The following is a 26920-nucleotide window of genomic DNA, read 5'->3' on the forward strand; positions in this document are numbered from 1 at the left end:
GGTTGCATCCGGGATAGCGACACCGGGATATCTCACATATATATGTAGGATCACGATTCTCTACGAGGGAAAAGGCGGAAAAGTTTATCTCGTCTTATTTCACACTTTCCAGACAGAAAAAAAAGGGAAGCAATATCAAATGCAACCAATATTTTTTACAAAAATTACGAGCTTTTAAATTTTTATTTATTATACAATACAATTATACAAATTTATCTTACGAGCTTTCATTAAATCGTTAGATACCCTTTCAACAATAAACGACGAAAAAGTTAAATTATGGTAGGTTCTTATAAATTCATAATTTATTATTTTGAGTATTTTTTTAATATGATAATATACACAAAATCGTCACAAGCCAGTCTTAATTATTTTGCAGCCTTCGGTAATAGTTATATACTCAATTCAGCGCAAGACGCATATTTTCAAAATGACGTATCGATTAATTAACAAAATTTTGAGTTGTCACTCATTTAAGAAATTGAAGTAAAAAAGGAAGATTTTTTATACATATAAATGTGTTTTAATTCCATTTTGTCTGCGCATCCGTATGAACCTGGCATTTAAACTATGATTAGGTCGTTTTCTCAGTAATATTTATGCTGTCCTCCGGTTTCACTTCCTTTTAGACGCATAACAAACACGGCAAATGAATAGTTTACATTTTGCATTTGCAATTTATTATGTTTCTGTGATTACTTCATTTTTTGGGATTAAACTTGCTGCTCTTACGTTCTAAAAATGTGATTTTATAAGCTGACGGTGACAACACTTGGGTGGCGTGTTAGTTCACTCTCGTGTGTATATACCAACATCCAGAGATTGACCTGATTTTATATCATATAATAATCAAATGCCAATCAACTAAACTACATTTTAGGAATATCAAACTGTTACTGAGCATTAGGAAAGCATTTTCTCTATTTAAAAAAAAGAAACATTAATTAAAATTTATATCAGGAACATAGTTTCTACACCCTGGAACAGGGAAGTCTTTTCCGGAGCTATGTTGAATTTATAACGTGAAAAAAAAAAAAAATAATGATAAGACGTACCCAGGGCTCCAGCACACATTTTTGTTTATCACTTAAAGATTTTTTTCACAAAAATTAATTTCGATATGATAAGAAAACAACTATAAGGTTATATCATTATAACCTCTTCGAAACATGAACGCTTCCAAATCAATAACTTTGGTGTGATTTGGCTTTTGGTGTAAAAACAGAGAAAAAAGAATAGAGTTAAACCTTAAAATTTTAAAATTTTTTTTAATTTAGCAGCTTTTGATTTTTCAAAAAATTAAAAAGAGTTAATAGAAAAAGTAATAATGATGGCCATAAATATAATTATGGAAAGAATAAAAACAATTATAATTGAAGAAATAGTCATAAAGATTTGACCCTCCACAAAGGTGCGTCTGACCGGGCTCCAGCACTGGGGCAGTTGCCATCATTTTTTGTATTTTTTCATGCTATAAATTAATTATACAAGGGCCCGTGAAAAGTTTGGCTTGGGGCCTGTCAAAGATACCAGCCTAGGGCCCTAGTTCAGAGTGAGAGATAGTCTATGGGCTGAGGATATTTCAGCGCCCTAATTGGCTAATAATTCAGCACCCTAAAAGGAGGCTGAGCCTCCCTAATAACAAATGAATATACAATGCAACGCATCCCTCTCTCTGCTACATAAGGGCTTGAATCTCGTTTATACGGGATGACTGGTAATTTTTCGCCCCTCAATGTTTTCTTCATGTCGGCGCCTTGTGCAGCTGAAACCATATGCGGACACAGAGTCCTTGAACGGGGGAGGGGGCCAATTACCGAGGATGTACTTAGTGAACGGGGGCAAATTTTTCCACCTTCGCCCCCGCCTATGCCCATAATGCAACTTTTACTGAACGGAGAGCTATCGCCCCCCCCCCCCTTCTCTCTTCTCTGTATCCGCCTATGGCTGACGCTGGTTTTCTCGAGATCAACCAGACAATTAGTTCGTGAATGGAAATGTATTCTGGTTTATGATAGGTCAAGTTAGTTATTCTCGTATTCCTGCGTGATTTCCTTTTAGGCATGAATCGCTGGCTTCAAACAGTGAACAAAATTTCAGCTTCCTCCATTGCTTCGCTAGATGAGCCAAAGTCAAGAAAAAATGATAGCCAAGCAACGCATTTCACCGTTTGTTTGTCAGAAGAGACTTCCGCAAAAAAAAAAAGAAAAAAATTCTGAATCTGCGGTGCCATCTCATTCCCCCTTCGCAAAACGCGGCAGAAGTGATGTATTGGGGGAAAGACCATCCACCAAAAAACGGAAATATGAAGAACATTTGAATATGGGATTCACAGAAATAAGTGACGGTCGACCCCTCTGTGTGATTTGTGGAAATGTGTTGACCAACAGTTCCATGTTTCCAGGAAACTACGGCGTCATTTCGAGGGAAACCATCCCGAGTTGAAAGATAAACCGATTGCTTTTTTTCCAAGAGAAAGTGCAACGAAATGTTGGCTTCAAGAAAAACGTAACAATACTTGGTAAAACCAACAATGAGAAAGCATTGGAAGCTTCCTACCTCATAAGTTACTGTGTTTCTCGAGCTGGCGAAGCTCATACAATAGCTGAAAATCTGATTAAACCATGTACAATAGATATTGTAAATTGTTTGCTTGATGAAAAAGCTAAGTTAGTCTCCAACATTTCCTTATCAAACAGTACCGTAGCTAGACGAATCGTCGATATGTCTGATGGCGTTAAAGATGCACTCATTAGCCGCACCGAATTTGCGCTACAAATGGATGAGTCTACTGACGTCGCCGGGTTGGCAGTTTTAATGGTGTTTGTTAGATATGTTCATTTACAAAGCTTTCAGGAAGACCTCCTTTTCTGCAAACCATTGCCAACCAACACATCAGGGAGTGAGATATTTGATCTTTTGGGCGAATTTTTATCATTCAATGAAATACCATGGCAAAACTGCATAGATGTATGTACTGATGGTGCAAAGGAAATGATGGGCCACAATGCTGGAGCAATTGCCAGAATTAAAAATAAGGCAAAAAAATGTAGCAGTAGCCATTGCGTCCTTCATAGACACGCACTAGCGTCGAGAAAAATGCCTTCCGAACTGTGTTGAACGATTCTATAAAAATGATAAACTATATGAAATCGAGGCCTCTTAAAAGCAGGCTCTTCAAACAAATGTGTGAAGACATGGGAAGTCACCATGTGGCCCTCCTGTTGCACACTGAAGTAAGGTGATTATCTCGAGGGAAAGCGCTTACGCGTTTGATGGAACTTCGCTCATTTTAGTAGCCGCATTTTTGATGGATCAGAACGTTTTATTGGCGACGGGGTTTGAACGATGGAGACTGGGTTTGCAAACTTGCATATTTGGCCGATATTTTCAACAAAATTAATGAAATTATCATTACAAGGAAAAACCCCACCGTTTTAGATGCAAGTGCCAAAGTGTCTTCTTTCAAGAGGAAACTTGTGTACTGGTTGGAATGTGTTGAAGACATGGATTGCTTTCCTCTAAAAATAGAAAATAGTCTCAAAATTCAAGAAGCAATGCAAAAAGCTATCCAGGCACATCTCGAAGCTTTGAAAGACTCTTTTGAACATTATTTTCCTACAGCTCAAGAGAAGGTGTCCGATGACTTTAAATGGGTATTGAATGTATTCAGCGTGAACACACACAAAAGACCACCCAGCCTAAACTCAGAAGAATACGAGGTCTTGATAGATTTGACATCGCATAGCGAACTAAAAATTGCATTCCAAAACCAAAGCCTACCCGAATTTTGGCTCAAGTTACAAGACGAGTTTAAAATCTTGTCTGAGAAAGCAAAATTAGCACTGCTGCCTTTCTCAACCACCTATCTTTGTGAACCAGGATTCTCCGCGTACACAGGAACCAAAACGAAATGCAAAAGACGCCTGAATGCAGAACCGGACATTCGTCTGCAATTACCATCAATTGAACCTGAAATAAGAAAACTGTAAACGAATGCGACCACAGGTGTCTCATTAATCATTTATCAAACGTAGATACATTTTTCATTGAAAATTTATTTTGTGTTATGTCCTAATTTAAGCCTACTTTTGCATTACACTGCACTCTAGTTACGATATATTTAGTAGATACTGAATTGCCTTCTATGAAGGATAATTTAAAAATATGCATAATGAACGAAGATGCATTTGAATTTAATTGGATGTAAATTTGAGGTACTGAGTTTAACTGCGCGCAGAGGTGTAGGGCCGGATGGGCATTGGGGTCTGCGCCTTCTTCCCCAGACGATAAAAAAATAAAAATATTTAAAAATATTCGGTAAAAAAATTGAAATTACAATAAAAAAATACCTTTATTTGCTGTCTTAATCAATCTATTGATTTAAAATGCTTCTGGACGTTAGTAACTAAACATTTCTCTGAAAGAAAGTTCATGGGTCCCCTTCCAAGGTCGAGTCTGTGTACACCTCTGATTTCAAGGAAGGTATTGTTGTTCTCGTTAATAAATAATACCATTTACAATATAAATGGTTTGATTTATTGAAACTTGGAAGAGATTCTATGTATGGGTAAATGTTGATAATAACCCGTATATCTCTCGGTTGTGTGTGTAAGTAGGATTATAAATTGAGATACTGTGGTAGATTTGAAATCTTTGTGGTAAGTTTTCAATTATAATTTCATTACAAAGGCATTTCATAATTGTTCAGAGATTTTTTTTTTTACTTTGCATTTATCTACTAACCCCCCCCCCCCCAGTTAGACTATTTTATTTAATTGTAAAACATAAGGTAGGAGAACCCTAGGAGCTCCGCCATAAAAATCGAGACTGAAAAGGGCTCCGCGAGTCGAAAAAATTGAGGACCGCTGAATTAGTGGATCCTACTCCTATACCCGCGACTACCCCTTGGCAGCACTGGTGTCACTGCCACATCTGAACCCCCCCCCCCTCCCTAGCGGATAATAGTAAATCCCGGTACTCTGACAGAGACTCACTAATATTCGCTCCTACCTGATTTGTTCCCACCCACAGAATCACCCGCAAGGGCAACTTCCGGCGATGAAAAACGTCTCGAACGTTGCCAATCTTCCCCCCAGGACGACAACAGCGCTCGAAACCCCGAAAATCCCTACACACCAATCTGTTCCCAAGTTCCCTAACCATAGAAACGCCGATGATTAAACCCCTATCACTATCCCCTTCTACCTCATCCACGACCACCCATTCACCCTCTAAACAATCGTTATTCGTGGAGATTGCTTCTTCATCAACAGATGGCTCTGTTATAACCGGGCCTTCTAGAACCCTTACTTTTTCCCGTAACGCTTCGACTTCGAGTTCCAACCTTGCCCTATCCAAGCACCCTTTACAATTGAAACTATCAGCTACTATACCCCTAGAGCAGGGAACCTTCCGTCGCAAGCTCTACACAACACTAGTCGAGGTCGAGGCATACTAACACTATTGCTAAAACTAGATAATAATTAAAAAAGAAAATGAGAAACGTTAACAGGAAATTAAAATAACGTAAAATACATTACAATGCGAAATATACGTAAGACATTGTACAAAAAAATTAAATAAAATAGAATGCTCAACACAAAATCACGAAGAAGAAAATATATATGTATATAAAGAATACAACACACTCTTACAAAAAGTATTAAGCTATAAAGTACAATTCATACTTATTAGAATTAGTTAACTATCTCCATTCACTAACACTAACACAATAGGCCCAAATGGGGGAAAAATATTGAGAGCACCCGGGGAAAAAGTATACACTGTTTGCTAACACTAACGTCCAAAAACCCCATGAATTTACATCAAAGAAGCGGGAGAAACACACCTGGCGAAAATACAATGAAAATGAAATGAGAGCGAGAAAAAAAATTTAAGTCGATCGAAAATACACAACGAAAATTAAAATAGCAGAGCAAAATAAAAATAAAAAACATTCATCTCGCAACTCCAACGATATGCTAGAAAAAAAAATGACCGAAAAATGAAAAACACGCTAAGTAAAACTCACGAGAACGAAGAAAAACACAAAGAAAGACACAAAATGGCGCACCGACGTGACAGGTAATCCCTTGGCAGTGGTTTCGGATAAAACTTCTGCTATTGGTCGGTGATCGGAGAGCGATAAAAGCACGTCCGGTTCCCACCAGCAAACTGAAATATTTTTCCCAAACACTAATTTTTTATTTTTGGTCATTAGCCGAGAATTTATCATATTATGATCATGCTCAATTCGAAGCTAATGTTAGTGAATATGAAAAATTATCAATTAATTACTTAATTAAATGAACATAACTATGGTCCAACATGGTGAATTCAAATGGTAATGTTCATTTTGTTCGTTGATACGTGTGAAGAAAGCCAACATTGCAAGACATTGTTATGAATGTTTTTATCTTCACACTTGTTTTAATTTAATTTTTATTGCAAAATATGTGTGGGGCAGGTATAATGTACGGGTAAAAATAATTGGTTTAATGAAGAGAGAAGAATGGTTATAAATTTTTTTCATTTTTATCAGGCTTTCCACCTTTATTTGGGAATTATGCATAGTCACTGGTAAAAGTGATAAATGCAGAGAAATGTAATCAAACTTCCTTTATCGGCACGATTGTAGATCATCCCCTTTGCATACACACAGAGTATAAAATATACATTTTTACATTAAAATTTATGGGGAAAAAATTTGACCGTCATAATAAATCGTATAATATCGTATAAATCGTCAAAGTCGTATAAACGACCTTTCTTTTCCTTAAGAGTTCGACTAAAAGATTTTGGTTGATTTGTTTAAAACCGAGTGCGCAAAAGAAAAGCATAACTACGATAGGTTGTATCGACATAATTGTTTTTAAAACATCCCAAGATTGGTAATACGACTTACTTTTTTTTGGATGGATTATATATACAGGTAATATATAATCATTGTTGCATCGTATGGCATTTTACTGGCGACCCTAGAGAGATATAACCCTAGAGAGATATAACCCTAGAGAGATATAACCCTAGAGAGGCATACTTCCAATTAAAAAAGTATCCACATACCGTGTAGTACACAGATATATCATTCATGTTGTGAGGGGTTGGTTATTAGGGGTATATAGTTATATACGGGGTGATTATAAAAAAACTATCCCGACATATGGGCCCCTAACTATCATACCATTCACAGAAACTGAATGAAATTTTGGCATAAGGTATTTTGAGGTATGCGCTCAAGAATGATATGGAAAACAACAGTGTCACTCTAACAGTTACGGTTGCAGTGAGAAAATTTCGAAAATATCAAATGGCAACACCAAGATTTTTGTATTGGAATGCGATCTCCCTACTGAAAAACACTAAATAGCGTTGGAATGCCACCTGTAGCACGAAAATCCCCGGAGCTAGGCAAGGAAAAAGTAAAAAGGACTTTGCCGTGCACCAGAGCATTAATGTTCGTTTCATTCGTCACACCGTTTCTTCGGCTGAGATCCCAGCCTGATTAGTCCTCCCCAAGGTCATGTGGAAAATTTGTGAAACACTATAAAATGCTTTATTTTATGCTGCTTCTCTGTCCTTATTGGTTGTCCTCACTTTTAGCCTATCTACCGCCGGTGATTTTCATGCTACGGTTGCCGTTCGAACGCTATTTAGGGTTTTTCACAATGGAGATCGCATTCCAATACAAAAAACTTGTTGTTGCCATTTGATATTTTCGAAATTTTCTCACTGTAACCGTAACTGTTAGAGTGACACTGTTGTTTTCCATATCATTCTTGAGCGCATACATCAAAATACCTTATGCCAAAATTTCATTCAATTTCTGTGAATGGTATGATAGTTAGGGGCCCATATGTCGGGATAGTTTTTTTATAATCACCATGTATATATATTAAAATAAAAAAATTAACTTTTCATGCAGTCCACGTGTCCAAAAACCCAATTAGAAAAGATGTTGTCCTGTCTTTCCTGCCAAAAAAAGGAAGAAAAATACACGTTTCTAATTCACTTGGAAACATTAAAATTTTTTTGTTGGCATCAGGAGAGACAGGACAACTTCCTAATTGGGTTTTGGGGCACACGAGGACGAAGTTTTTTTTAATTTTTATTTTAATAACTATACAACCCCTAGAAACATGAACGACATATCTGAGTACTACACGTTATTTGAGAACTTTTTCTAACTGGAAGTATACCTCTAGGATTAACTGCTCGCCAGTAAAATGCCATACTCCCGTTTACTATGCACCCTGTATATTCACTCATTTGTTTTACTACCACCGTTGAGACAGACTTCCGATTTGTTTTTCTTTTTCTTACAATATTCCGAAACATTTTTTGTCATTATCTGTTTTTTAAAATATGCTCAAAGACCTTGCATTACGCATCAGATCAGTTATTCAAAGCAATCTGTATCCACCACTTAAAAATTGAAATTCACCGCACTCTTCTCAGTATAATCAAAGTGGCAACCATAATCAGCATAAATCAAAGTGGCTACCGTATTACAATACGTATTTAGCAAAAAATTTTCTGTAGATTTCTCTCCATGGAATTTCGAGTAAAGTAGAACAAATATACTGTGCTATGTAAGAGAGAATATTGAAATTGTATCAGATATATTTCTTCTGATAATCCCTTCACCCCCCGAACTCCATTACAACTGGGTTCGATACTGAATAGTTTTGACGTCAAAAAGATCATAATAATTTCGCGGAATCGTCAACCTCGTTGTTGTTCATCGCATTGCTTCGTCATCGGATATTGCACAGTTTCTACTTCATACTATGAACTAATGAATGATCGCCATTATGCTAAGCGGATTTTTAATAGGGAAAATAACCTAATTTCTTCCTCGAAGGAAAATCAAAATGTTTCTAATTAATCAGGAAATAAAAAAATTACTTATTAGATTGAATAAGTATTTCAGATTTTCTCCTTTCACTTTCGCAGATAATTCAATTATAATTACTGTCAAACTCGGTTATAACGACCACAGTTATTAGGGCACCTCGGATTTGACGTCAATAAGAGACGGTCCCGGCCGTCTATTTCTATAGAGAACGTTAACGAACCTAGCTTTCAACCGCACAACGGCATTGACGAGATATCTCGTCTCCTTGAAACCCACTTATTTCGACACCTAGTAATGTGTGTGTGTTCTATCCCTCCCAACCTGTCAGATCAACAGCTTTAGTTCAAAGATTGCCCAAAGGGATAGTATAGGGCATATTCATGCTCAACCCATGGCCCGCGAGCCAAATGTGACTTTTGAAGTCATTTGATGTGCCCCGTGACCTCAAACCTTACCTTGTAAAAATGAATTACGCGGTATTTCCAGATCATTTCAGTGACCCACGGGGCAGCTCCACATCACTTGAGTGGCCCGTGACATTCCCAGATTACTTAATGGCTCGCGACACATTTACAGAATAGTCAAGCGGTTCGCAGCACACTCAAGTCATCAGTTAAGTTATCCGTGGTACAGTCTTGCATCACTTGAATGGTCTGTGACATAGTTCCAGATCACTCAAGCGTCCAAAGGCACAGTTCCGGGTAACCCGAGCGGCCGGCGGCACAAAATCAGATCACTGAAGTGTCCCCCGGTACAGCTCCAAATCACTAAATTGTCCTAGGAATGTGCACTAAACTGCACATTCCTGTATCACTCAAGTGACATGTGGCATATTTACAGATCACTGCAGCACAGTTGCAGAGCTGTTAAGCGACCCGTGGCACATTTTCAGATCACTTAAGGGATGATTTCACTCGCAGCACAGCTGATTTGCCAATTACTGCCAAAAAAATTGTCAAAGGCATTATTAATAATTTATAAGTTATGAGAATATTCTCAATTCTTGATTTCAAAAATTCAAATAAGTCTCGTTGAAAATGAAAAAAAAAACGTGGCAATTTAAAAAGTATGGGACGACCAAAATTACGGGAATGTCCCGTTAAATACGGTTAATTTGATCACACTACATATATGTTTGTAGAGCCGCGAGCGACAGAATTACCACATTACCTGCGGACTGGAAAGGTTGTGCAACCCTACGGTAGAGAAATGTGTACGTGGTGCATTTACGATTAAGTAGAAGTGGCGCTGGTACTACTTTTGAACATCATACCACTTTTCAAAGATGCGTTCAGTCTGTCAGTATATGTCATAGTCAGTATAGAAAAGGGAGGCTATAGCGGGCTCAGCCTTTCTGAACCCAAGGGCCAGCAAAATATAAGTTATGCTATGATAATTGTGATAATGTATAACTTTACTCATACTTGTCATGATTGAAGTTTTCACATTTCAAATCACATTTCAAGTTACTGCGCGAGTTCCAGTAGTTCTTCATTCTCCATTCATTCATAATTTCCAGCCATTTCAGCAACAATTGGTGATTTTTGCCAACATTTGGCAATGTTTAAGAAAGCAATTGGCAATATCCCGTATTTCACAGTATTTCAGATCACAGTTTCCCGTATTTTTCCCTCAATGGTCCTCAGTCATGATGAAAACTTTTCATGAAATACAGTTAACTGCACAATTTGCTTTACTACTTTATTTCCTTATTCTTCAGCAATTTTAGCAATAATAAGCAAATTTGTTTTAAATTGAATATTTTTTGGCTGCAATTTACTCCCTATTTGGGATTGCGATAAACAGTATTCTCCTCAATTAAGCAATATGGTTGCCCTAAGTGTGAAAGTCTAATTTATATTTGAACCCATAAGAATATTACTACTAATATAAATAAAATTTATTGATTGCTTAAAATTTATTGATTAATATTGCTAAAATCAAAAAGAACATTTTTCGAAGAATTACCAAGCATATAGGGGGGGAGGTAAGTTCGGGGGATGGCAAATTTGAGGAATGAGTGGCCAAGAGAATAAGGAAAATAAGGGAAGGGCGGCAAAATTTGTATTGTTCATAATAAATGCAACCCTAGCTTCTCTCACAGAGAACGATGGATTAGGTCATTGAGTGACCTACAGAGTTTGCAAGCATGGGACTGACCAAAAGAGCGACATAGAGAGCAAGGTACCCGGTTAGTGACTAACCAAAAGTGACGTAGAGCGCGTGCAAGCGTGTGAGTGACCTACAGCAGGAGTCTTCAACCTTTCTCCAGTCATGAGCTCTACCCATACCTATCATCAAATGAATAGCATTCAAGTGCTCGGGAGCATGAAATAGGACACAAGAAGTGAATACTTTTGGTGCAACAACAGGCTGTATGACTGACCTAGAGCGTGTACAAGCATGTTCATGACAAAAAAAAGTGACCTAGAGAGTGTGTGAGATAATGGGAATGACCTAGAGAGTGTGATCACATGGGAATAACCAAAAGAGTGACCTAGAGAGTGTGATCACATGGGAATAACCAAAAGAGTGACCTAGATAGTGTGTATGAGAATGACCAAAAGAGTGATCTAGAGAGAGCGTGTGTGTAAACATGAGAATGACCATAAGAGTGACCTAGAGAACAGGGAACCAAAACAATGTTTAAGCATTTGAATGACAAAAACAGTGCGCAAGCATGTGAATGACCAAACGAGTAATCTTGACGGTATGAGAGCATGGGAGTGACCCAAAGAGTACGCAATTATGAGAGTGACCAAAATAGAGTTTTAGAGATAAAGGTGTATTTACAAGGGTCGTAGGGGACAAGCTAGTTACAGCACAGGGTGGTGAATAATTAGAGGAATGAGAAGTCAAGAAAATTAGACTAGAAAGGGAGACGGGCGGCAAAATTTGCGCAGCCCACGGGTGGAAAAGCTATAAATACGCCTCTGATCACATGTAACATCGTCACAGACCATAGGTTGAAAAACGCTGGTACAGATCATCTTCTGCAAGATAGGGAGTAGGTTATTTCGCCATTATTGATATGTAAGGGGTGAAATAACCACTTTGAAAATGACGAGACAAGACGCCATCATAGTGTAGTAGCTTAAATAAAGAAAACCTAATCTCGGAATTAACGTCACCTCGGTTTGAATGATAGACACGGTAGATGATGGATAGTAAGTTTATGGAAGAAGAAGAGAGCAAAGTGAGAGAAATTTCTAGAATAAATCCAAAACACCACCGACACCAAATTACGAACGCCTGCAATTATTGTAATTACTAAATAATCACTATATTTCTTACAATGAAGTATATCACGACAAAACACGCAAAAAAAAGAGGAAAGTAAATTTCCCATAACTTAATCGCAACGAAACACCAAAAACGATTCCCCCCCCCCCCACCTCTTTATAACTGATCGTGATTCAGCTGCAACGCATCATTTGTCACATCCCTATGATTAATTTTTATTGATGGAGAATTTTGAGATAAGCAATCGTGAATTAATTATAGTAATTGGCGTATATACATATTTTTCCTAACATTCACTAGTCCGTATTTGGATAAGAATAATATAAAATGTAAAATTCAATCGGGAGAATAATCACACCTTAAGTAAATTATCGTGTTATCTTGATAACAGGCGTGAAATATATACATGAGTTTTTTTTAAAATTCAAATTTTAAGTGCGAACCCCCCTTTTGCTAAGAATTTTATCAGCCATCCCAACAAGAATTTTATTTGTGCCCTGTGAGACCAAATCCTTTTCTATTGTTCACTTCCACAACAAGGGGCCATCCTTCATGTCGTGGCATAATCGAATTGCTATTCTATTTCTGTAATCCATCTACTATAGAGATTATGTAACATTTAGTTTAGTATATGATTGGATTGGATTGGATTTTAAATTTTCTGGCACAAGGACCAATTTGGTCAAACTGCGCCAAAACAAATTATATAAAAATAAGAAAAATCATCCTTTTGTCATGTTAAAATACTAAAATTATGCATGATAAAAAGCAACGTAAAGCAGAAAACAATGACATGAATTGTAAAAATCTATAATTTGCTATAAAAACCAATGACTTTAATGAATTTAAAAATGCGAGATGCATCGCTATTGTCATTTAAAATGTCATGAAGTGAAGGTTGACTTTGGCCAAAAGCGGTCGTAAAATGATGACGATGATATGAACAAGTAAAAGCATGAGCAATGGTCAATGGACTTTGACAATGCGGGCACTCTGGTTGACTCTCTCGTAATAACAAATATGATTGTGTTAGGCGACTGTGTCCTATGCGCAACCGGGCAAGCAGAACTTCCTCCTTTCGGTTAGTTCCGCAGCTCGAACGCCAATGGCCAAGTGTGGGCTTGATGGCATGCAATTTATTGTTAACTTGATTATTCCAGTGCTCCTGCCAGCGACGATGCATCACTTCCCGGAGGATTGAGAAGTGGTCACTGGCAGGAAACAAAAGGCTATTGTCAATGTTAGTTGTTGTTCGAGCTGTGTTGTCTGCTTTTTCGTTGCCCGGTATTCCTACATGACCTGGTACCCAGTAAAATTTTACTGTGGTACCGTGATGGATGAGGTGATGTAATTCATGAAAAATGGCATGAATGAATGGATGAGTGTGAAACGTACAGGAACTCAGTGCTTGTAATGCGCTGAGAGAGTCGCTATAGATGATGCATCGTCGGTGGCGTTTGCGTCGTATATGACGTAGAGCCTGAAGGATTGCGTATAGTTCTGCCGAATATATAGTGAATGTGTCTGGAAGTTTGAAAGATGTCTCCTCACAGCAGATGTAAGCACAACCGACATGGCCAGGGCTCTTGGAGCCGTCGGTATATATGGGGAAGTACCTGTTGTACCTACCCCTGTGCCTAAAGAAAATCTGTCGATATATGACATCTGCTGTGGTGGCTCTAGGGTATAATGATAATGAAAGAGAGACATCTGGCAGAGACTGCTCCCATGGTGCCAGTTGCCAAGCCACTGGGGCCACACGACTGATGTCTAATTCTAGTTCTTCCACAAGTGCCCTCATACGAAGACCGTAAGACGGAACACATGAAGGGCGAGCAGCAAAAAGTCTATGAAATGACGGATTGAAAATGACATTATGAAGTGGATGACCTGGTAAAGATTTCATTTTAATATAATATTTCAAAGAAAGCTGTTGGCGTCTTGTTGTAATAGATGGCTCGTTGCATTCAACATACAGACTCTCCATAGGGGAAGTCCGGAAAGCTCCAGAACAAATGCGGAGAGCAAGATGATGAACTGGGTCGAGCACACACAGATAGCTCCGAGGTGCTGACCCGTATACAATGGAACCGTAGTCGAACTTTGATCTTATTAGAGCTTTATACAAGTGAATGAGTGACTTACGGTCTGCTCCCCATGATGTAGACGAGATGACCTTCAAGAGGTTCATCGTCTTCATGCAACGAGCTCTTAATTGCGCAATATGAGGTTTGAAAGTCAGTTTTTTATCGAATGTGACGCCGAGGAATTTTGTATTTTCTACTATTGGTATTTGACTATTGTTTAGAAACAATTGTGGGTCATCATGTAGGTCTCGACGCCGGCAAAAGTGCATAGCAACAGTTTTGTCAGCGGAGAATGAGAAGCCGTTATTATGTGCCCACTTGCTGATCTTGTTGAGTGCGGTTTGTAATTGTCTCTCGGCTGTCCTCATATTTACTGATTGATATGACATCAACAGATCATCCACGTAAAGTGCGCCAGTGACAGACAACGGGAGTTGGTTCAACACACCGTTGAGTCTTAAAATAAACAGTGTAACACTTAAAATACTACCTTGAGGTACACCTTGTTCTTGGATTTGGGGAGCTGATAATGTACTTCCGATCCGTACCTGGAAGATGCGTCGAGCGAGAAAGTTCTTAATAAAAATGGGCAAGTTGCCCCGTAAGCCGCAATTATAGAGGTCGGAAAGAATTCCGTGCCTCCAAGTACGGTCGTAGGCCTTTTCTATGTCGAAAAATATGGCTAGCATATGCTCCCTCTTCACAAATGCTTGTCTTATTGATGTCTCAAGGCGCAACAAATTGCATGTCGTAGACCTGAACCGTCTAAAGCCGCTTTGATGTTTAGATAAAATATTGTTAACCTCAAGGTAGTGCATAAGGCGATAGTTGACCATGCGTTCCATGAGCTTACACAAACAACTGGTCAAAGCAATAGGTCTGTAACTGTTCGGTCGTTGAGGATTTTTGCCAGGCTTCGGGAATGCAAGAACTATGGCTGCTCGCCAGGTGTCAGGAAATGAATGACTGACCCAGATCCGATTAAATAATATGAGTAAATGTGAGAGTGATTCAGATGAGAGATGCCGAATCATGGAATAATGAATAGCATCGGGCCCTACAGCTGAGTCAGGACTTCGTTGCAAGGCCGTCGTCAGTTCATGAAGGGTGAACAATGAATTGTACCCCTCCGGTGTAAAAGGCCGGAAGGTGTACGATGTACGTTCGGCTGATGATTTAATGGGATGAAACGATGGGGGATAGTTCGCATCGCTGGAAACAGCGGAGAAATGGGCGGCGATGGTGTCCGCAATATCCCTCACATCGCTGATGATAGTGCCATTGGTATTTAAAATGGTGATGGGATGAGACTGATAATGACCATTGATTTTCCGGATCTGGTCCCAAATGATTTTGGATGAAGTTGATGAATTGATTCCCGTCGTAAACTTTTGCCAGGACTCGCGTTGAGCCTGGCGCCTGGTTCTTCTTGCTATCGCCTTTGCTTTTAAAAATGCCAACTTGTTGTCATGGGTAGGATACCGCCGGAACCTACTCCATGCTTTCTTTTGTGCTTTAATCGTAAGATTACATTCGTGGTTCCACCAAGGTTTAGGAAATTTAGGAAGTTTCGAGGAGACTTTGGGTATTGTTTCATTTGCTGCAGAGATGATACAACTGGTCACAAGGTCGACACAGTGGTCGACGTCGGGTTGCGAAACCATATCCTCTGTGATTTCTGCCTTGACCGTGAAGTCTGCCCATCGGGCGGCCACAAGCTTCCACCGAGGAGGACCCTCAGGTATGCTATGGCTTCGATCAAGGCACTTAACCACTAGAGGGAAATGATTGCTCCCGTGGAGGTCCGGATCAACCGACCAGGACCAGTTGGGCAAGAGTGAAGGTGAACATAAGGATAGATCTATTGCAGTGAAACTATTGTTTGGGGCATGGAAATGAGTGAAACTGCCATCATTCATGATGGCGAGGTCCATGTCGTCTAACAGCCGTTCAACCATTTCCCCACGTGGGGTGTTGCTGTTAGAACCCCAAATCATGTTATGTGCATTGAAGTCTCCAAGAAGAAAAAATGGTGGAGGTAATTGATCAATCAGATCTTCTAGATCTCTCTGTAAGATGGTGTCATTTGGTGGCAAATAAATAGAACAGATGGTAACCCTTAGGCCTGTACAGATTTCCACCGCGATGGCTTGCAGGTTCGTGCGCAGCGTTAAAACGCGCGACGACACGTGATGTGGAACCAGCAGAGCAACACCGCGGCAGGCTCTACTCCCGTCATCGTAATCAATACGGAACAGGGAATGTCGCCTGATGTTCCATGTCTCCGAGGGCTTCGTAAAAGTTTCCTGGAGTGCCACGCAAACAGGATGATAACGATTGATCAAATCCTTGAGATCTTCATAATTGGATCTAAGACCACGAATGTTCCATTGAATTATGTTGGCCATAAATAAAGTAGAAGTAGACGGTTCAAGATCTTTAAATTTATTCCGGTCTAGTTTACGGCGAGTAGTACCGGAATCGGATCTATTGTCAAGCTCCATGTCACCAATTGATGTGTCATCAATTAGTGACACATTCTTCATGGATGGACATTTCAGCGCTCTCTGTACAGCTTTTCGTGAATATCCGGTCTTGAATGGTTTCTTTTTCGATTTGTTTGCAGAATTGATTTTTGGTTTAGTATCTGTAGTTATTTTGAATGTGTTAAGGTCTGGACACCTATAACCGCACCGTGCCAGGACCGTAGCTCGGGCGTCAGTTGGCCGTGGCTCGGCTCGTTCCTCTTCAGACCACACCTTTCCGTGTGTTGTCCGTGTCGCTGCCGTATGCTGACTACGAAGCTGTGTCGATTGCTTCAAGTCTTTAACGCAGCCGGTTCGGTGTAATCAAAATGTTCAGTAAATAAATTAACAAGAGTGATTTGGATATAATAACCCTAGCGTAAATTAACAATAATTAATTGTTCTAAACATTTCTGTAACTAATCTACACATGTATATAATTTTTTTATCTGTCTGTATATGTGTGTGTGGATGTGTTTTTTATAGAAATTTTAATTTTGTTTTTATTTTGGATTGATCTCCGATAGATTTTTTGTATGTGACAAACCCGTAAAAAAGGATAGGATCTTTAAATGCAGCTGAAAATAAAAAGACGGCCATTTGCTAGAGTTTGACTATATGCATTCTTGTTTATAGTTTTGAGAGAGGAGATTATTTACGGAGTGATAAAAATGGAGAGAGAAAAAAAGAAAGTCATATAGAAATTAAAACAATCTGTGGGAGAGAGCGCTACTCTCTTCCTCACCTACACACTCGTTTTTTTTTTATTCAGAGTCAACGGCCATCATAAATATAATCATCTGTAGGGACAGGTGGCGTCAAATTCCGATAACACCTCGGAGAAGTGTATCTCAGCTCAGTAGGAGCATATTGTACGAAAGAGCGAGCATATCTTTTACTCTGTGTGTGTGTGTGTGTGTTCGCGGAATCTTCTAAACTGAAAATTGGCTCCTCTGCAGATGGCAAATGATATTAAAATCAATAACAATTGGGGTGTTTAGTTTGCCGGGGCTTGATTCAATGATAAAGCCTCACCAGTATTCGATAGTAATTTAAAGCACTCATTGCCGAAGTCCCAGTCGCTGAAACACCTTTGTCAGATATTTAGCACAAAGGTGCACGACTTTTTGGAAGGTGTGGACCACTTCATTGTTTTGAAATATTTCGCGGGCTTCTTAAGTTATCCAGAAATGAATGAGTCTCGATCCTCCAAAATTATCTAAAAAGAAGTGGCACGTGCCGCTTAAGTGATCTGCAAGCGTGCCGCGGGCCACTCGAGAGATCTGGAAATGTGCCACTAACCACTCAAATAGGATAATCTGCAAATGTATCACGATCCACTTAAGTGAACTGGAGGTGTGCCGTTAGTCGCTCAAGTGATTTTGAAATGTGCTTGAGACCACTCGAGAGCCTTGTTTTGTTTTTTGTTGTCACGGGCCTCATCAAATGCTTCCGAGGGCCGCATTTGGAGCACAGGGCATTGGTTAAGCATTTATGGCTTAACATGTTGCATCTGATGTGAGTACCAAATTTAAAATGTCTCATATATTTTCCCATAAGAAAAAACCCAAAAATTTTCGAACCGTTTTCTATTTATATATATAATTTATTTGGTTAATATTAACCAAAAAAAATGATTCATTTATAGAGCATCGGAAATTAAACCCAGTTAATTTTCCAAGTTTACATTATTATTTTAACAAAAATCTCCCCGGCAAAATTTCGTTATATGCTATGTGAAACATAATTTTAAACTTTGTTTTCCCATCAAAGTTGTGAAAATGTTTATCCATATGTTTTCTACATATTACGCTAGTACCACAGAAGCGGGGCCAGGTGCGTCCAAACAATTTCGGGGCACGCAAAATGTTGAGGACACCCCCTCTCTTTAACAAGATTTCATATATTTTGTGGGAAGAGGGAACACAAAAATTAATGGAGGTAATTTTAAACTAATGTGAGAAACCGTTTCCGAAATTAAGGAAAACTTTAGAATCGATGGATTAAAAATAATTGAAAGAAATAATTCCAGAACTATTGAAAATTCAGAATTAATAAAAGAAATAATGCAGAAATTGATTAAAATCAAGAAATAAATGGAATTAATAATTCTGCAATTGATGAAAATTGAGAAGCGACATAAAATAAATGAGCGCTCTCTCCTCTTTTATAAAAAAATCTGCGCTCTCTCTCTCTCTCTCCCGAGCCCGCACCGTCACCGTAAAAATATAAAATAAACTAGTTGGTGACGGTGCGGACGCGGTGCGGTGACGGTGCTCGGCTACGGTGCGGATATGTGTGAACGGCTGCATTGCTTAGCAAAGAATTATTCTTTGACCGTGTGGTGACCTACACTCGGCCGACGCACGTGTCGGGCACGGTGCGGATATGTGTGTCCAGACCTTTAGCCGTTGCTTTTCCCGCTTCTTCTTCGGAGGTAGTGGACTCCCTCCGGATTCCAGCGGAGCAACAGCAGCCACAACTATTGCACGGTTGGTTAGATGATGATGTTTGAGTTGATGTGTCAGCTATTGGTTCAGTCTGAGTTGTTACAGATGCTTTGGTGACAGTGTTAGTCTTATTAGCTGACGATGGATTTGCTACCATATTAGAGTATGATCTAGTACCTATTGGAGTTTGGTTAGAGGTTATACGACGGCGTGCTTCGATATATGAGATGTTATTAAGGACCTTGATCTTCTGGATCTCTTTTTCTTCATTCCATTTCGGACATTTCCTGTCATATGCGGGGTGGTCGCCACCGCAATTGACGCACTTGAATGGTGAATTAGTGCAGTTGTCCGAAATGTGGTCCTTCTCACCGCACTTTGCGCAGGTGGGTTGACTCCGGAACGCCGTTCGTGAGTGACCGAATTTCTGGCAGTTAAAGCATCTAACAGGGTTAGGAATGTATGGGCGGATTTTGAGGCTATAATAGCCTATCTTAATATCTTTCGGCAATGTCGGTGATGAGAATGTCAGTATTATGTTACGTGATGGAGCTGGATTGCCATCTTTGCGGCTCATGATATGCTTGGCAGATGTTACGCCTTGAGACGCCAGCTCTTCTGTTAGTAGTTCTTCATCCATGTTAATCAAGTTAGTATCTGAAATAACACCACGTGAATAATTCAACGTGGGATGAATTTTTACTGTTATGGGAATATTCCCAAGAGATGTGAGCTTTTGAATAAGTTCGGATTGTTTCGGTGTGCTAGTTTCAATTAGAAGGTCTCCTGAACGAAGAGCCTTCACTGATTTTAATGTGCCTATTGCGCCGTAGAGAGTTTTGTCTATTAAGAATGGTGATGCTTTGGCCAGAGGTTTATCAGTGTCAGAAGAATGCAAGAAGAAAAATGAAACAGGAGCAGGTTCAGTGACAATTGTTTCGCTAATAGCTATACGTTGACGTTTTGGTGCATTTGTATTTTTCCCCATTTTGGAGATAATTTATTCGGCCCCTACCGACCATGCCCACCATGGAGCCCTACAAGGGGACGCGCACACGTAACTGATGAAGGTTAGTGGCAACGCCAGGTTAGGTAGGAACTATACACCACCGAAACAAGCGAGCAGACGCGTTCCAGATCCAAGAGCGACGTGAAGCAGCACCAAGAAACCTCACGAAGTCCGGCAGGCCCGGTCCCTCTACCTGCCCAGTAGTGTAACCCCTTCAGCCACCGAGGCGACCAGCCGATTGACCCAGACGGGGCTAATCCAGGCCTCCCGTTCCGGCTGAATCCGAGGCCAAAGCTAGCGCATCAGGCTAACCAGGATCCTCATCTCCAGCCTTACGGGTCTCCACGCACGGCAAACACGCAGGTAGACAGCGTCCCAGATAGGGCATACGCTAGAAGCAATGCCCCATCTGGGAGGACCCCTCCCCGCATGAGCGGGGCCCACAATGACGTGTGATAGATTTAGCGTTACCCAGGGTGCTGCACCACGAGGAGGCCTATCACATTACACCCCTTTAGTATATGATGGAAGCAAAAAACCTTTCTTTTTCAGTTTATTTAAAATCGTTTTTATACCGTTCAAATCGTATGAACTAATTTAGTTCATACGAATCAAGACGAAAACTTGAATATCCATCTTGAGAGTAACATTATACAGTAAGACTTTAGTATAACGTTGACCCCGTTTAACGTCCCTATAGCGTCAGTTTTTTTTGGTCCTGCTAGTACAATTTGTAAAAACTTTAATTCGTTATTATGTCACCCCGCTTATGAAGTCATTTGTATTCGGTCCCGAGGGGGGACGTTATACCGAAGTATGGCTGTAATATCAACTAAGACAGTAGCTTCCAACGGTGTGTCGCTTGTCACGTTAGGGTACTTAGAGATCAGAAAGGGTTGCCGACAACTTCTTCAGATATTCTTTTCATAACTTATGGTTTTCGCACACCAAAAAGTTCCTGTGGAGAACACAATATTTAAAATTCAGCCCATCACATCGTTTGACAAGCTGTTCTCGCACTAGACTCCTAAGACAGTTGCGGTAGTATAAAAACTTGATGAAAATGAGTAAAAAAGTAGATCGAAAATTTATTATCCGTTATATTTATAATATGAACATATTTGACGACTTCGATGAGACGATGACTAGTTCAGTGTTTCACAAACACTTTCGCTACAGGTCATTCGATAACATAACATAGGAAAAAGTCATTACAATTAAATCGTTACAGTTTTGTGAGAAAACAACAAGTGTGAAAAATTTTTCTGAAGAATTGGGCGATGGGACAAAAAAGGTTGGGAAACTTTGATCTAGTGCAAAATAGAAGTTTTGTTACAGATTCATAAAAGGTGAACAAACGTCCCGTTTTCAGGGATAGTACCGGTTTATAACTAATGCTTAGAGGTGTCGCGAGTTCAATACCCGTTTCGTCCTTGTCAGAAAATTTCCTGACACAGGGGGTACTACAGAAACGGCAACATGACCACTGAAAAAGATTGCTGCAGCAGAGTCCCACATCGATTGGTTAGCGCATCAACTATTCGGTGAGTATGAAAAAAAAGTCTGTCGTTCGGAATCGGCAATAATTTCTAGGTCCTGGTCCTAGCCCTCGTGTGCAGAAATTCGATCATTTTTGTCGAACCACGGTAATTACCATGGTTCGACAAAAATGATCGAATGACATTTTGGGCTTATACAAATCACTGTAGAAAAAAATTATTTCAGGAGAAAAAAATCATTCATCACGGCGTGGGGTGATCATATTTCGTTAGAAAAATATGGAAAATTTGAATTTTATAAAGAAAAATACATCACTGAAGATGTTGGAAAAACTACCAACCTTTTTCAAAAATTTCTGAAAAATTAACGAGGGGTGAACAATGACGGGATAATAGAAATCGCAGCGAATTGAACTCTAATTAACCGAAAAAATGTTTAATATGGAAAATACACGAGATGAGATTTTGATAATTATCAAAATATTTATAAAGTATGAAAATTATCTTCATTCACAATTTCAGTAAAAATTTTAAATTCAAATTAGCATTGTTGAAATATATAGAAAAATTGTATAAAGAAAGTCGGAACGGCCAAATTCACGTGAAAGTACGTGAATGTCCCGTAAAATAAGGGGCACGTGGCTACCCTAATTAGTTACCTACTAATTAGTTACCTACTATTACTAATTAGGCTACCCTAATGGCTACTATAAATTAGTGCAAAGTTGAAAAACGCGATTTATACTTTTAATACTATTTCTATGGTTGTCATGTAGACTTCTACACTTATTATAATAAAATTATTTTTCAATTATGCTTATATATGTGAGATGACTATACGTCCTGTATTTCTCGGAACATCCCCGTATATTCACGTAATTTTTACCATCCATTAGTTTGTGTCAAAATATATTGCCATATATTCATATTTTATAATTTATCCCGCAAAATTATTTCTTTCAGTATTTTAACGATAAATTAGTCGACATATCAGCTCAAAATAGTGCACTGTAAATAGTGCAGTGTAAAAATAATTTTAGCTAGGTTTCCGGGTAAAATACCTCACTATGCGTCGTATAAATGTGAAAATCCCATAAAGGAGATAAAGAAGGACGTATAAACGGTATCTACTATATTCCTGTAGTTTCATCTATATTGGTGATATGAAAGTTTCTATACAAAGGAAGAAAGGAAATCTATAATCGAAAGATTACTCTATTCATCAAGATATCGCAAAAGAAAGGATTTGTCCAAGTAAAGAATGGAGAAGGATTTGGTCGCTCAGGGCACGACGATATCCATCTAGGTCGCTCAAGGCACGGGTCGCACAAGGCACGGTCGCACAGGGCACGACACCTATATTAGTGATATGAGGGAAGTTTCAATACAAAGGAAGAAAGGAAATCTAATCGAAAGATTACTCTATTCACCAAGATATCACAAAAGAAAGGATTTGTCCAAGTACAGAATGGAGAAAGATTTGGCCGCTCAGGGCACGACACCATTTTATCGATGATCTCTAACCCTCTCGAGACATTGGGGCGCTTCGAACTGTATAACGCTGTATCGCAAGGAGGTATCTCGGCACAGAATAGTTCCTCATAAATTAGAGCAGGGGGGGCTAATTTATGAGAATTCATGATTTATTATTAATTATGAGGATTACGCTGTCTTTAAAGCATGGCCCGCGGAGCTTTTTTTTGCGGTGGCCCGCCGACGAAAATTTGTTTAGTTACAGAACTCATAGAAATGCTGAAAGAAAATGAATAAATGTATTCCAAAAATTGGTGAAAGAAGTAATTTCAAAATTAATTAAAGAAAACATTTCAGAACCGGGACACATTTCAGGTGAGGAAATAATTTCTCAATTAATGGGAAATAACTTAATAATAATTGAAATAATTAATTTCAAAATTATTGGAAGAAATAGTTTTAGAATTAATAAGAAATGATTTCTTAATTATTGAAGGAAATAACTTTAGAATTGGTAAAAAATTTTTTTTCACAATTCATGAAAATTGGAAATTGATGAAAAATATTTCTAGAATTATTGAGAAAGAAGTATTTTCAGAATTAATGAAGGTTCGCATTTAATTTCAGAATTTGGTGAAAAATCATATATTTTTAAAATGCATATATTTCAGGTTTATGAAAATTCAAATGTGTTGAAAATATAATTACAGAATAACACATTTTCAATGAAAAAATTTTCGAATTTTTGTGTCTCCGCGCCAAATAGGGCCCACAAAAATTTACACTAACCACGGGTCTGTTCATCCACAATTTGGGTCCGGATCAGAAAAACGAACCCTTCACGAAATAAAAAAATAATGAATTCATAAATTTGAAATTTCATTTCTTTTGCGATAGATCAACTAGATTATTTCGCTTCCTACAAAATTACTCATTTCTTAGAAAAATAAAGAAAATTTTCACAAAAACCGGACCTTGCAAAAAAGTCTTGCTTACCCGAAATAGAAGTCTGCCCAGGGCCCCGTAAAGACTCAATAAGGCTTTATAGGAAAATCAGTTTTATGTCACCCGCAGCTCACTTGCCCAGTTCATGGTTTTACTGCTGCTCCCCAGAATAGTTAAGCAGTGCCGTCTTAAGGCATGGGCCCACCTGGGCACGGCCTGGGACACCAAGAGAAAAGGGGGCCTCACAAAAATGGGATCTGGTTGAGATTTCGAAAATTTGCCTAGTAGGGCCTCAGAAAAATCATTTGGCTCGGGGCCCATGATGCTCTTAAGACGGCCCTGTAGTTAAGTGGTGTTTTCAATTATAAAAGTACCAATTCAAAGCAAAAAAAGAGGCACAAAAATCAATATCTTCATCTCGCCCCTAGAAGCCACGGCGCACACTTTGAAAAACCCTATCATACCACATCACAGGATTTGATGGTTCACATTAATGATACATTTATTTAATTATCATCTGAGGTGGTGGGGATTAAATTAATCTATTATATCATGGGTGGCCAACTTCTTTCTATTCGAGGGCCAATATAATGTTCAGTTGCTACATCCACTCCGATGTATATGCCACGGTTCAAGCTCGGAGACAAGGTGAGATGGTAAAAGTCCGTAAAATGATGCAAACGTTTTTATTTGGGACTCATTACCAAGTCAAAGCCCGTTTTTATTCAGTCAATAAACCATCGTTAACTTATTAGTTCTTGACGCTTATTAATTACTTAATAAATATAGTAACTGAACAGCTTAAAATTAAATTAATTAGGAATTAATATTAATTATTTATTTTATTTATTCTCAACAGTAAAAAAAACCGTTTTGAAGAACAAAAAAACGATAATTAACTTGTTCGTTTTCCTAAATGCTGCCACGTATCCAGGTTTAGGTTCACTTGTACTCAAGGCCATTAGTTAGTGCCACGACATCTCTAGAGGGGTGCGGGGTCATGATGCAATGCGTGGAGAGACGGATCAGTGGGCGAAGCGTACTCAGCACCCCCGTGCGTCAGCGCGAGCAGCGAGCCATCATAACGAAATAAGTTTTACTCTCTCTCTCTCTTAAATACTTATTACTATTAATTCATTAATAAGTGTTATTTACACTAGTAATTATAACTCTTGAATAATTATTAATTAATCAAGACGGGTGGGGAACTATAAAGTTATTGATGTTAAATTAATTCATTTAAAACGGGCTTTAACTGGTACACCTTGACACCTTGTTTGAAAGAGCGGCTGTCATAAAATTTTTTGCACCCGTCTATTTAAGATGATTTTTACTTACTGAGGACACTATTTGCTGCCTTGAACAGTAGCACTTCCAATAAGCTAAAAATTTTTTTTATAAGTTTTCAATTTTTTTATACTTGGAAAGAAATAGTTACAAAATGGGAGAGAATTTCGGAAGAATCAACACGATGTTTGGCGATTCAGCACTGATTATCTGGCGAGATTAGCGATCTGACACTCGTTATTTGGCGATATTGACGATTTAACGCTCGTTATTCGGCAACATTGGCGATTTAATGCTCGTCATTCGGCAAAGTTTCTAAACTAACATTCGTAATTCGGCGGACATGCGCTTTTTACCCCCAGAATTAAATTTTTTTCACGAAACATCGGGATTTAAAATAACGGGAATTTCTGCTGCTTCCAGTGGCGCCTTTTTTTTTTTTTAAACAAAACTGACTCGCATTTGCACTTTAAAGCTGAAAGACATTGCAAACCATCTTCAGTTCCACGATCACGGACAATATCGGGGTTTCGCGATGGAAAGCCCGATGAGGGGCCGATAGTTTAAAGAGATAGTTTAAGTATAGTGAAATAAAACATACTGAAGCAAAATTCGCTTTGGAGAAGAAAAATACAAAAATACGCAATTGGATCAGGGTGGCGCAAGATATTAGTTTTGCCGCAGTGCGGCGCAATTGGCGCAGAGTTCCCACCCCTGCAATTTAGTCGCTTCACTCTGGGCGTTATATTCCTGAACTTCTTCATAAATTGACATTTATTATTCATTAAGCTGCGTTCCCAGCTAGATGTAATGCATCAAAATAATTAGCTTCTTCCGCAAATTATTTCATCCAATACAATTATCAGGGCCGCAACTAGGGGGGAGCAGGCGGGTCTAGTATCCCGGGCGCTGGACCCAAGAGGGCGAAAATTGCATTCTGAAACCTCTCCTTCAACATTACAAGGGGACATCAAAATGCGCGGTTGCTCGGGTGACCAAGCATCTAGTTGCGGCACCATCACAGTGGCGTCGGAGCCGGGGATGTCGTGGGTTCTCAAGAATCCACAGTAATTTGTGGCATGCATCCGAGCACTCCCAGAATTGATTCAGAAATTATAATTTCCGATATAAAACTAAAGACGAGCACCCACAGTTCAGAAACACTTCCGACGCCCCTGCATCCACATAAGCGTCATGCTTTTTAAAAGCGAAGCCATTACAGAGGTTGCAAATGATAAATTTCCCGCTTATAGCAAATGGTAAAAAAAATTTCTTCATCCATAACTACTACCAGCAACAGCACAACACTAACGAAGACTGACAAACTGACGAAAACTTTTGCAAAAACAATTTTATATAAATCTTTTATAGTGTAATGTGGTCTATTTCCTTTATAAAATAAATTTTTTATAAATTTTATATTCTAATTTTTTTTATAAGATTTTTGTCAAATTCTAAAAAAGAAATTTTATCAAACTTTCATAGTGTAATACCGGCCTAGGCCGGTATTACACTATGAAAGATTTATATAAAATTGTTTTT

General features: G+C 38.8%; 1 protein-coding gene and 1 long non-coding RNA gene across 3 annotated transcripts in view; one reads left to right on the plus strand and one right to left on the minus strand.

The window, feature by feature from the left end:
• Positions 1–26920, minus strand: part of LOC149064506 (protein numb-like) — a 253792-nt gene that overhangs the window by 139169 nt on the left and 87703 nt on the right. The window lies entirely within an intron of this gene.
• LOC149064508 (uncharacterized) overlaps positions 21625–26920 on the plus strand; it is a 98152-nt gene continuing 92856 nt past the window's right edge. For both annotated transcript variants that reach the window (XR_016195715.1, XR_016195716.1), the window contains exon 1: positions 21625–21718. This is a non-coding gene — a long non-coding RNA (uncharacterized LOC149064508). The remainder of the gene's footprint in view (positions 21719–26920) is intronic.

Source organism: Pholcus phalangioides, unplaced genomic scaffold (genome assembly GCF_987345545.1).
Source record: "Pholcus phalangioides strain wild (caught in Gottingen) unplaced genomic scaffold, Ppha-v1.0 ptg000042l_1, whole genome shotgun sequence".
Taxonomy (NCBI): Eukaryota; Metazoa; Arthropoda; class Arachnida; order Araneae; family Pholcidae; genus Pholcus; species Pholcus phalangioides.